This window comes from Halichoerus grypus, chromosome 4, assembly GCF_964656455.1.
Source record: "Halichoerus grypus chromosome 4, mHalGry1.hap1.1, whole genome shotgun sequence".
Lineage (NCBI taxonomy): Eukaryota > Metazoa > Chordata > Mammalia > Carnivora > Phocidae > Halichoerus > Halichoerus grypus.
Genome location: NC_135715.1, coordinates 8,391,209 through 8,404,596, shown reverse-complemented (window position 1 = coordinate 8,404,596; position 13,388 = coordinate 8,391,209).

The following is a 13,388-nucleotide window of genomic DNA, read 5'->3' as shown; positions in this document are numbered from 1 at the left end:
AAATGTTTCTGTAGAGCGATCCTGCACATCTCCCCAGAGGGCCGCAAAAGTATCATGAGACGGATCTTGGACGCCTGCCATGTCCCACCTGCAACAGTAGGGGTTCTGATTTCCTAAGCAGCAGTGTCCAGGTGGAGGCATGAACACAAGGGCATCTGGCTTACACATCATGTATTATGTACATCTGGAGCAATGTCAAAGCCATAATTAACACAAAGGCATATTCTTTCACTACATTGTGGAGCACCAAAATCCCCAGGGTAGGAGACATCACCATTTTCTTCTAAAACTTAGGTCTTGGGTGCCCAAAATAATGCTGAGTTAAAGGAGAACTGTTACAATTGTTGTCTTCCCTCCAGATTTATAGAAATACAATAAAAAAGTATTTAAACTTAGATAGGATTTTTGTATTATTCTACCTAAAATTAAAAATTCTCAGGACTTTTTTAAGTTTTAAGAAAGTACTGTTGAAAGCCGCTCAAGAAAACTAACTTCAGATTTTAAAAACAAATTCAGTGAGGCAGAAAAAATTAATTAAATAAGGCAAATTTCAGGGCAAAAGAATCTAAGATAACATCCATTGTAACAAAAACTACGAAAATAAAGAAAATTTATCAAATCTGATTTTTCGTAACAATAGTATTTTCATTGTACAAAATACAAGACAGTTATATTGTCTTTATGCTAAATGTCTCTATTTTTAATGATGCTCTGAAATTGTAGCTAAGGGTTCTAATACTACAGAGAGCTTATTTTTTCTGGCATTTTGTTATGATGATAAATCCAAAATACCTCATCCAAAAAAGTACTCCAATTTCATGAATAACACACTGGTCTGTTTTATTTTCACTGTTGAATTTAAAAAGCATGTATCAGACATTATCTTTATGTATTAAGGATCTTTGTATGTCAATTGTCAGTTCTGTTTTGGTTTAGAGTACTTATAATAAAATAATAATATTTCCCAAAAGAAAAAAATTCAGAAAAATTTTAGTAAGTGCTACAGGGAATAAAATAAAAATTAGAAGGAAATGAACTCAAATCATTTTCAGAAGGACTGTAATGGAAATGTACTCCTTTCATATGTTGAGTTTCTCAATCTTTTTGGAAAATTAACGAAATATTTATTTAATGTTCTTGCAGAGTTATTTGACAATTTAAAAGTTACTTTTCACATAAAAATGATTCCAACTGAATAAAATATTTAAATGTTGTATAAGAAAAAATAAACCTAGGTAATATTCAGCCAAAGAAAAGAAAACACTAAAAGATTTCGATTTCAAAATAGAAAAGTGAGGCACAATTAGCTCATTGCCCCTCATGACACTACTAATACCAACAAAAAAAAAGAATGAAAAAAAAGCAATATTGGCCCTCTGTCTAAATAGTGGCGGAAATATAACAGAAGAGAAACATTAGCAAATGTTTTCTGAATGACCTACATAAGAAAATAAATTTTCAGAGAAACACAAGATTTCCCAAAATTGTTCCCCATTCTCTTAGAGAACTTTCTAAGAATTCCTCTTTAAAAAGTGAGAGAGGAGAGAGAAAAAGCAAATCATAATAAATACAAGGGCTTAAGTATGGAATTATTTGATAAGAAAATGAAATGACAGGTAAGCTGACAGATCTCAGGAAAGAAACAAAAGAAATTGTAGACACACAAAAAAATATTAAAAACAACAACAGAAACCCCCAGAATACACAGGAGCTAAAACAATTATAGATGTGGTAGACAGGCTGCAGGAGAGGAGATTGGAAAATGACAGGTGTATGACATAGGATGGCAGATACAGAAGCAAACACAAGAGACCCAACAAATCAATTGTCCAACAGATCCATTGTGTGACAGAGTAAATGAAAAACAAACATTCAAAGATGAAATAGAAAAAATAAATACCCGAAGTGTAAGAAGAACTGAATCCACAATTGGAAACCTCCCTCCGGATCCCAGGAAAAACCGACCTAAAATACATCCTGAGAAAGGGAGCGAATTCAATGACTGAAGAAAGGAATCTACAACTATTTAGGGAGGAAACATCACTAGGTAGGGGAAAGTATCAAGCTGTCCTTGGAATTCTCCACAGTAACATTCAATGCCACACTATAGGGAAGGTTTGTCTAAAAAAGTTTTAGGGGAAGTCATGACCCCCAAATCTTCTAGTGAATCTTTGAATATAAAGTCAAAATATGGAGAGCCTCACAGAGCCCCAAATCCTTAGGAGAATGTCACCCAGAAGATTAAAAAAAGCCAATATATGCCAAATTTCATCTGACCCAGAAGCATATCAAAATAAAATCATACCCAAGAATGGAAATGAACCATGTGGCACAGCTAATCGTGATCCTGGGATCCATCTAGCTATACAGTTGACTTTTATCCTCTATGTAAGTTATAATTAATAAGCTTAACGTGTATATTATTAGACTTGACATTGTAACACTATGCTATGAGGAGCAAATATCAATAAATGAGGTGAAGGTAATAGTGCTAATTACCTACTTAAAATCCAATTTTTAAGGGATAATTTCTAAATTTGAATTTTATATATAAAACAAGAACTCCTTAAGCTTATAAATGTATGTTGCATTCTTTCTTATTGGATTTAATTTAAGAGCTATTATATCTCCTTGTGAAGAGTGCTTATTTGATCATCCTCTGTTCTAATTTAATTTCCATTTCTTTGGTTAATAAAATTGACATTTTAATTCAATGACTTTAATTAATAAAATGTTATTCACAGTATGGTTGTTATTTCTGTGACATTTTTGTTAATATTTATCTCTTTATATGTCTGTTTATATATCTACCCTTCTCTCTATCATAAAGAAATATCTGAAATCATGTTAATCAAATACTAACAATGATTGACCATAAGTGGTAGAATACTAGGCAATTGTTTTAATTTTAATATTTTCTGTATTATTTGATAGTTTTTAGGTGCCATTGTTACAAAGCAGGTAATTATTTTTTAAAAATAAATTGATTCCTTTCTAACTAAAAAAATTTAAAATTAATACACACACATTTCTTTTTCTAATATTTGTGTGTGTGTATGTATTTCTGTACGTGTGTTTGTTATGGAAAAGAAAGTCTGTGTGTGATTGTGGAAGTTCTTCATATTACTTGTGAAGAGCTCTGTATATTTAAAATATGGACTCTTTTTGTTTATGTACTTATTTTATCTTATTTCATTTTATTTTATGCATATACAATACATACATTTACACAGGTATTAAAATAAAATATATAATAAATTTAAACATATTTATTATATATTATATTAAATATAAAACAAATATACAAATGTATTCAATATAAATATAAATGTAGTTTATGTTAGATTTAAAATAGATATAAAATTAAAATAAAAAACACAACAATAACACGAAATGAAATAAATATAATAATGATGGATCAATAAGTAAATTAATAAAACAACAAAACTTTGCCAAGAATCACCTGATAAGGAAAGGGGAAATAGCTTTATTGTGCAGACTTCTAGATGTAGAGAAGACACAAAGAAATAAAGATTCTGGAAGGGCCTAATAAGCCTCTTATTCCAATTAACTCTTCCTCAACCTGCCCTTCACCACCCCTGAGGTTGTTCTGAGAAAGAGTTCATAGAATTCTGCGAATCCACACTAATGCTCTCCAGCTGGAGAGAAGCAGACTGAGGGGCCAGTGGACCCTGGGTGGAGGTAAAGAAAGCCTTGAAGTGTCAAAGCTTCCATATACCACTCTGAGATTTGATCATAGGCAGCAAGGGGCTCTTCCTTCCTCCAGAACACTGGCTAAGTTGGGTGAACAAGCATCTTCCAGATGGATAGGATACACAACTACCTGTGAGAAAGAGGTCCCCCACAGATTCTAAGTCATCTTGGAAGAGAGCCGACCTCAAGTCCCCAGTATGCAGGATAGGATTCAGCCCACCGAGCCTGCTGTCCTTTCACACCAGCTCCTCTGGGACCAAAGAGATCAAACTACTCCTGACCTTAAACTGTAGTCTGGAGTGGAGAAGACCCACCTACCAAATAAAAATATCTGGATAGAGCTGTTGTCCTTAAATACAAGTAAGATAAGGAGAAATGGGACAAAGATGATGCACAGTACCATCGCAGAAACAAAAAATAATTGGACAGAGAGGAAAATTGCATATAAAACATAGTCTGAAAGAAAACACAGCCCGAGAAACAGAAGATAACACTTTTATGCTGCGCACTATATAACATGAAATAAATAAAAATAAAAATGCAGGGACACAAAGATGAAAAGATAAAATGAGAAGGAAGGATAAAGCAACAGATATAGGCAATAAATACACAAGCTAAACTGTGCCCTTCCATGACTAATGCACGAATTTAAATCAGAATTTGAATCTGAAATAGAAGAGAAACACCTGAAAGGTGGAATAAGGACAGAACAAGTCGAAAGTCAGAAGAAATGGTGGAATATAATGTGAAGACAGAACGGAGCATGACCATTGAAAGGGCATGCTTAAGTATCAACGAAAATACACATGCAGGAGATCAACATACAGACACGCTGGGTGCAAGGTAGCAGAGTGCCGGATCAAGCAAGAATTATCAGCACAGAGAGACTAAAAGACGTCAGGCTGTCCCAGACATCTCTAGAACTAGGAGACAAGACAACAGAGAAAAGCCTATATTATTCCGAGGGAAAGGAAGTGTGACTCCAATATCTCATACCCAGGCAAGCTGTTGTTGGAGCATCAAGTATAAAGACATTTTCCAAAATAGTATTATTTACATGCCAATTAAATAAGCAACCTCATAATGAAATACAGCCACTCCATGCAGGACTCAAAATAAAGAAGTATGAAAAGAGCAGATGTGGTAAAATGAATGGGTTTGAGAATTAAACTCATCTAAATAAAGAAACAAAATTATACATCTGAGCAGGATGTAAATGCAATAAAATATGACAAGGAAAAAATAATCTCAGCAATAAAAATAGGTCAGTGGGGATGGAGGAGGTAGAAGGAAATAGATGGCAACTAAAATTCTCGTTTTTATAGCATGGAGTCAATTTTATAGCGCTGAAAATAGAATCGTGTGGTTAAAGAAAACCACGACTACTCCAAACTCGATACAGATATCAGCATCTCTTCTTTCAATCTTGAAGAGGTTTTTAAAGAGATAATACATCCTGGCGTGAAGAAACATTTACATGAAATTTTAGCATCCCTTCAGTATCAGTTGAGTTTGTTTTTCTTTTCTTAAATGCAATTAAAATTAAATTTAATATGCTTTTAGGCATGTTTGATGTAATCGTATTGTTATAAAATTATTTCTTTCTGGAGCACTCAGCCTCATTCATTCTCAGTCAGATGAGGTGGCAAAGTTTCAATTTTCTTCTTTGTCTCCCTTTTTCTCAGTCTGACATTTTTAAAGAGGATGTATTATTTTAATAAATCAAAGCATTCTTTTCAAAAATCTATTTGAAAACAACCTAGTGGGTGGATGAGGAAAATAAATACACAGATAATGTGGAACTGCAAATACTTAATGAAAAAGAGGGTTGGTGTGTGGGAGGTTTACCCTCATGGATAACAAAACAAAGAAAAATGTAAAAGGTTAAGGGAGTGTAGGGAACAAACTGAGTGTTACTGAAGGGGAGGCGGGTGGGGGATGGGTTAGATGGGGGATGGGTAATCAGGAGGGCACTGGTTGTGATGAGCACGGGGTGTTATATGTAAGTGATGAATGACTGAATTCTACTCCTGAAACTGACATTACACCGTTGTTAACTAACTGGAATTTAAATAAAAACTTGAAACAAAAACGAAAAAAGAAAAACACCGTAATAATAAATGCCCATGAAGATAAAGTGACATGGGTATTGGGAATGTAAACTATATAAATGTCCAAGAACAGTCTAGAGATTTGAATCCCAAAAGGTAGGGTCGGTTTATGTCCTTTATCTATGTGATTCACTTTAGGAAACAATCTATGGAAATAACATGAAATGTAGACAAATAACTGATGCTTGTAGAGACTCATCCTTGCATTGCTTATAATACAAAAAACAAATGTAATCTGGGGCGCCTGGGTGGCTCAGTGGTTAAACATCTGCCTTCAGCTCAGGTCATGATCCCGGGATCCTGGGATCGAGCCCCGCATCGGGCTCCTTGCTCCGAGGGAAGCCTGCCTCTCCATCTCCCACTCCCGCTGCTTGTGTTCCCTCTCTCACTGCGTCTCTATCAAATAAATAAATAAAATATTAAAAAAAATAGATGTAACCTATTACCTGCCAAAGGAAAGATTTTATATAAATATTATGCATTTATGATAGTCTACCCTACAGAATTAATGTTTTGAAAAATTTTTGAGCAGGTGAAAAATACTTGCAATGTCAGGTTAAATGTGTTTTCAAAATTGCTTATTCAGTATAATTGCAGGATATATGCTTTGTGATGTACGTGGTAAAGTACATGTGTGGGTGCACACCTGTCATTTAGTATGTCAGTACCGTACAATGGTTTATCCTGGATTGTTGGATTATGACGAGTGATTTTTACGAGTTTTTTATAATTATATATTGCTTTATGTATTTTTTTGTTTTCCAAACTTTTTACCATGAACTTTATTATTTTAATAATCAATAATAAAAAAGTACAGCTAGAAAATATCTGATATACTTTAATATTTTTCATGCCATGTGGATGCTTACGCCATTTATTTTGAGTAGGAAAATTATGTGTAGGGAGGCAAAATGTCCTGTTTACTGGAATATTCTTTTACTTACGTTTATTTTTGATGGTCTGTTGTGTACATGGTGTAAGGCTGTACCCTTTTGGGTCTCGTTCATTTTCCACGGCTGTGCCTAGTAATAACTCTTATAATGAAAATTTAAATATTCTTGCTCAATATAGCAACAATTGAAGACTATAAACTTAGTGAAATGTAGATGGATTTTTTAAAAATGAAGACATTCCTTATGAGTTAAATGATTTCAAAACAAAACTAATCTCAGCTAATAATGTAACAGTCCAGCATACAGAACTACTACACTCAAAGTCAAAAAGTACCACTTTATTTTTCATTTATGTGAAACTGCAAAATTTCCCACTATTTTCACTTATAAAGTGGTTATTACAGTTCTTTTCACCTACCTACCTTGCAAAGATGCTGTGAGGATTAATGAGATCATTCCTACAAAGAACTTGAGTTCCTTGGGGATGGGAGACATAGAATGTTATTACTATCCTGTCATTCATACATTAGCTTGCTCACTCTTTCAGGACCTCAAGGTAGAATCAAACAGAAACAAATTCTGATCGGCAGTGAGAAATATTTAATGAGATTTTAAAAAACTTTTTTCTATGTTTAATACTCGACTTTCCCAGTTCTAGATATATTAAATTCATTTCAAAGACCTTTTTGCATACCAATTTGATGTCTTTTACATTCAAACCTGGATTGCTTTAGGTTACTTTTTAAAGTGAAATCAGATGTGTATTATTTTCCTTTGTTTGAAATGAAGTCCAGTGCTTTGGCTGAATTAATGTATTTTTAAATTTAGAAAATTAAGATATAACGTTGTGCTGTTAAACAAGAAAGGTCCGTATAGATGTCTATAGCTCAATTAAATTATGAGTTCACTTCTTTGTGTTCTGGCTCAGCCATTACTGCTTTGCAAAATTTCTTTTTAATTTTATACGTTCAAATACTCTTACCAGCTGTTGAATTACCTATCAGCTCTAAGAACTGAACTATGTCTTTCTTGCAAAGCCAAAAAAGTATTAAAACCTCTATTAGATATCATTTAGTAAAGCTGAACTATAATTTTTTCCAAGTGCTTATTACCACCCCACAGTTTCTAGGACTGTATGTGTCTAAACCGTGGTACCCTATAGGCTGCCCGTCAAAGCGCAAATACTCCTCCAAATTGGGTTATTTCAGTTACCAGCTTGTTAGACATGTTGTTTAATTTTCTGTGATTGGTTATTTAATGTATAATAGAAAACATAAAGTTTATTGACAAATTTTAGAAGAGATTTTGATGATTTTTTTACCTGTTACAATCTTCTTAGGAGAGAGTTTCATATTGCGCTAAAGATACTGCCAAAGTGGAATGAGGTTTTTTTTTTGAATTGTCTTAAATTTCAGACTTTCTGAATAACAAAACTTGGACTGCAGTCTTTGCAAAAATCCAGCAAATTTTAATATTGGTATTTCTTAAGAGAATTTTTTTTAGTATATGTGCTGCCAAAGTAAGCACTCTCAAGATAATTTTTGTCAAACAAATAACATTTCATATTATTATTTCAGATATTTTCTCCAGCTACTCTTGAGTAACAACCACAAAATATCTTAAACTGTTCTCAAACTCTTACATTTTGTGTTTTAAAAATTTATGTAAATGAGTTAAATCGTCATAAATAATGAATGAAACTTTACTTCACTTTTCCAAAAATCCTTCCAGGAGATATTTTGCAACCAATACAACCATACATTAATGGGTTATATAAACTAGTACAACCATAAATTAATATGGCAGTACTAGAACTACACTAATAGTATTTTTAAGTCACTTCAAATATTTTATGTCTTGATTTATACTGTTAAATATAGTGTTAACATTCTGATAGCATTTTATTGTCTTTATTTTATCTACATGGTTTGTCTATGTATTTTAAATATTTTTTATTTTGAAAAACTTCAAGCCTATAGGGGTATAGAAAAAAATAGTGAAATTAACACATATTTCTTAAACAAGTCACATTTTGTTAATCTTTTGTTACTTTTTTTCTCCCCCTCTGTGTCTTTTACAGAAACACACGGACATTTTTCAACTGGTGCATCTCCTAAGACTGACATACTCCTACGTGCCTAGAATAGCATTATACCTAAGACTACCAACATTAATTTGAAAAGTCATGTAATATGCAGTCTGTATTCAAATGCCCCAAATTATCCCAAAAATATCTTTGGAAACTTCTTCTCTCTGCACATCCAATCACGATTTACACATTACATTTGACTGTTCTGTGTCTTTATTCACTTTGTATTAAGAATAGTCTGCTCACATTTTTCTTTTTCCTTTTACTGTGGTTTTTGAAAGTCTTAGTCAAGTTCCTATAATCAGGCCAGGTAAAATGTCCTGCATTCTGGATTTATTTATTTCATCATCATAGAAACATATTAAACATTAATGGTAAAATAAAAATATAGGTGATATAGTTATGGCATCATCTTAATGATGACATTTATCGATGATGTAAATTTGATCATTTGGTTAAGTGGGTGTCCATAGATCTGTCTGTCCCAAGACTGCAATTTCCCTTTTCCCCTTTGTAATTGGTCAGTTATCTTTGGGATGATAATTTGATAATTTGAGACCATAAGAACGTTCTTGGTTGCATAACTACCTTTCACCCAATGGCTTTAGCATCAGTGGATGATCCTCGTCTGGGTTTGCAATGTAGTATAGTGATCTTCTAATTGTAATTTTTTCAGTATTTATTAGTTGGCATTTTGTTTTCTCTCTTTTCTTTTTCAAATGAATATTGCTATATATTCATGGATTTGTTTTTAATTTAATGTGATATAATTCGGTATAATCAATACTATTTTACACTCTATTTTTCCTAATTTTAAGAGTGTGAGAGCCTACAAATTAGCTTCTGCTTTGTTTTTGTTATGATTTGAGGGGGTTACTTTTAATATTTTAAATGCTTTATTTTATGCAATTGATTTATAATATCATTTTTTCACATTGATTATTACTGCTGGTTGAACTATGAGATTAACAAGTCCTGATTGCCATTTTTAGAGAAATATGTTTTCACACATTTCACTTTTAATGTTAGTTGTAACAACTAACATTATGCTTTGAACATAATTTTCATCCAACATTTACATCATTAGCAATAAGTAACTCACCGTTTTGAATTATCAAGATTTCTATTCCAGAAAAAGAATTGTTTTTTTTGTTTTCAGCAGTTTAAAAAGATTTTTGAAGTTTTTGGTTTTTTTGTTCAAAATCAGATATTTGGCTTGTGGTGTGTTTTTTATGCAATTCCTTTTTATTATTTATTTATTAAATTTTATTTTATTTAAATTCAATTAATTAACATACAGTATATTATTAGTTTCAGAGGTAGAGGGCAATGATTAATCAGTTACATACAATACTCAGTGCTCGTTACATCACATGCCCTCCTTAATGCCCATCACCCAATTACCCCATTCCCCCACTCATCTCCCCTCCAGTAATCCTCTGTTTCCTATGGTTAAGAGTCTCTTATGGTTTGCCTCCCTCTCTGATTTTGTCTTATTTTATTTTTCCCTCCCTTCCCCAATGATCCTCTGTTTTGTTTCTTAAATCCCACATGTAAATGAAACCATATGATAATTGTCTTTCTCTGATTGACTTATTTCACTTAGCATAATACCCTCTAGTTCCATCTGTGTCGTGGCAAATGGTAAAATTTCATTTTTTTGATGGCTGAGTAATACTCCATTGTGTATATACACCACATCTTCTTTATCCATTCATCTGTCAATGGACATCTGGGCTCTTTCTATAGTTTGGCTATTGTGGACATGGTTGCTATAAACATTGGAGCGCAGTTGCCCCTTCGGATCATTACATTTATATCTTTGGGGTAAATCCCTAGTAGTGCAATTTCTGGGTCATAGGGTAGCTCTATTTTCAATTTTTTGAGGAACCTCCATACTGTTTTCCAGAGTGGCTGTACCAGCTTGCATTCCCACCAGCAGTGCAATAAATTCAAAATCTTCGTTTGTGTTATTACAAGGAATGCTAAGAAACTTTTATGAAGTTTGTTTTCTTTGCATTTTGTGGGTTTATTTCCTTAAAAATAATTTTATTGAAGTATAATTTAAATACAACAAAATGTATCCACTTTAAAAGAACAGTTTAAAGAATTTTGACCGGTACGTTTCCTCATACAATTTGGCAATAAATCTGACCCCCACCACTGGCAACCCTTATTCTGCTTTTTGTCCCTAAAGAGAAGTTTGTTTTTTTAATATTCACATGAAGTCAGCCATTCACATGTACTTGTTTCAGCACAATGTTTTATGCTTATATTAATAAGAGTACCATTAGTTTATTTTTCCTTTATTGCTAAGTAGTATTCCAATGTAGGTATGGACCTCAAGTTGTTTATCCATGGATTACATTAATGGACATTTAAATTATGTCCAGTATTTGGCTACTATGAATAGCAATGCTTTTTGATATTTATCTACCAGTCTTTGTGCATACATTTTCATTTCTTTTGGGGAAAATGACTGAATCTGGAATGACTGGGTAGTATGATAAGTAGGTGTTTAACTTTATAAGAAGCAGTTTTCTAGAGTACTTGTACAGTTATACACTCTTATGTATGTATGAGAGTTACAGAATTATTATCAGTATTTATAATTTTAGGCATTCCAACGGATATGGGAAGGTATCTCGCTGTGGTTTTAACTCGTATTTGTACAATGACTAATAATCAGAATTTTTATGTGCTTATTAGCCATTTACATCATCTTTTATACAATGTCCATTCAAATCTTTGGATTAAATTTAATTGAGTTGTTTGCATTCTTATTACTGAGATAAGGGTTTATTTTAATATATTCTGGATACCAGTGCTTTGTTAAATATGTGAATTGCAAAATTTTTCTGCAGCCTGTAGCTTAACCTTTTCATAAAGTCTTAATGATGTCTTTTGAAGGGCAGAAGTTTTTAATTTTGATGAAGTCCAAGTGATCAGTTTTTCCTTATGTTTTCTGTTTTTGGTGTTCTATATGAAAAATCTTTGCCTTCTTCAAGTTCACAATTATTTTCTCCTAATTTTTTTTGGAAGTTAAAGTATTTATATTTAGGTCTATGATTTATTTCAAGTTAATTTTTCTATATGACATGAAACTAGGGCTGAGGTCTATTTTATTTTATGGATAGGATTAATAGCCAGTGGTATTCTTGGCTTTGTTCTTCTGATATAGAACCTCAGCCCTAGGAGGGTGATGGGATGAGGGTGATGGGGCTCCACTCTTCATGACCCTCTGCACCTGGGGTAGGAGTGGGTGATACGGAGGAACTGCTGAGCTGTTGGCCACACTCTTCTGGAATATAATCTCTGCAGGGCAGAGTTCAGAGGGATGAAAAATGCTGGTAGTCTACTCTCCTGGGGAAACACCATGACTTTTGGCTGAGAGCTCCAGTGAGAGCAAGGCATATGTTTTTGGCTCTAACTGCTCATAATGGAGCTTCCATCATGCTCAGCTTGGGGTAGGTAAGGAAGTAGATCCTGCCTCAAGTTCCAGAGAAACTAGCTGTTCTTATCAAGATTTGACAGATTTCCTTGAATAATTTTAAAAATTGTTTAAAAATTGGCCTTAGGACAATTTCCAGAAACTGTAATTAATATTTAAAGTAACTGTAACCAGTTATGGTTGTCCCCCTGGGGAGGGGTTTCCACAGAGCTCTTGGTTCTATAATTCCAGAGTTGTCCCTGCTGTATCTATTTTTTAAATTATTATTACTGATTTGGAGGAGTTTTGTTGTTGCTGCTTGGGTTACAAATATTTTCCAATAAATGGTTTGTCTTTTACATCTTTTTTATGGTCCACATTTTATCAAAAAAATTAAAACCTAGTTTTAATGTATTTGACAAATAGCATTTAAAAAATCATTCCTTACCTCAAAATCATAATCATGCTTTTCATATTTATATATTTAATCCACGTGGATTTCATAATTTTATTATGTCAGAGATGAATTGAATTGTATCTTTTCTATAAACATAAACAATTGCCCCATCATTATTTATTATATAATCTATCATTTTTCTCATAAATTGGCAACTGATGCTCTGTCATAAATCAAGTTTCTACATATATTTGACCAATTTCTGGGCTCTTTTATTCCATTCCATTCCATTCCATTCCATTCCATTCCATTCCATTATTTATCCATCCCCAGTACCATTTCCAAATCATCCAAATGGCTTTCATATTCTAGTAGGTTTCAATGTTCAAAAGGGTAAATCTCATCAAATTATTTTTGGTTTTCTCTTTCTCTTTTATTTTTTTAGCTGCCAGGCGTGTATTTTATTTTATTTTATTATTTTATTTTATTTATTTTTTAAAGATTTTATTTATTTATGACAGAGAGAGAGACAGCGAGAGAGGGAACACAAGCAGGGGGAGTGGGAGAGGGAGAAGCAGGCTTCCCGCAGAGCAGGGAGCCCGATGTGGGGCTCGATCCCAGGACCCTGGGATCATGACCTGAGCCGAAGGCAGACGCTCAACGACTGAGCCACCCAGGTGCCCCTGCCGGGAGTGTATTTTAAAGGACCAGTGTTTGGTTCCATTGAACCTTATACTATTTTCTATTTCATTCA